We start from the raw sequence: 523 nt of genomic DNA, 5'->3' as shown, positions 1-523 counted from the left end.
CTGGTAGCACTGGGCAGGGGTTGCAGCCCCAGGCACTTACAAAACCGGTGGCTTTATTAGAAAACAGTGGGAAAAACCACAAAAAAAGACCATTTTTTGAGATGAAACATTTGACACACAACGGCGAAGGGGAAGGGGGTAAACTGGGTGGGTACAGGGACAGGAGGGACACTGGAATGGGGGACATTGGTCCCAGCAAAAGCTACAAAATCCCCTTGGAAAGACCCCCAGGGCCGGGGTGATGATCCAGCACCCACTCCAGCGAGGGACATGGGACAGGGGCTCTGCAGGGTCCCCCAAGCCCCCCCGAAATCAGGGAGTGGCTTTTTGCTACCAGCTTTGGGTCAGCATTCCCAAGCAACTCCAGCACAGGCCCATCCCAGAGGTCAGGGTAGGGCAGGGCTTGGAGACCCTCCAGCCCCCCCAGCCAAGGGCACTAAGAGCCCTTTCCTCCTCCCTGCCCATCCCAAAGGCTTCGCAGTTGGGGGAGAGATGAAGGCGGGGTACACGATTGCTCCACAGG

The sequence above is a fragment of the Buceros rhinoceros genome, unplaced genomic scaffold, assembly GCF_000710305.1.
Source record: "Buceros rhinoceros silvestris isolate BGI_N320 unplaced genomic scaffold, ASM71030v1 scaffold1768, whole genome shotgun sequence".
Lineage (NCBI taxonomy): Eukaryota > Metazoa > Chordata > Aves > Bucerotiformes > Bucerotidae > Buceros > Buceros rhinoceros.
The sequence above is the reverse complement of the archived record's forward strand: the minus strand, read 5'-3'. Positions refer to the sequence as shown.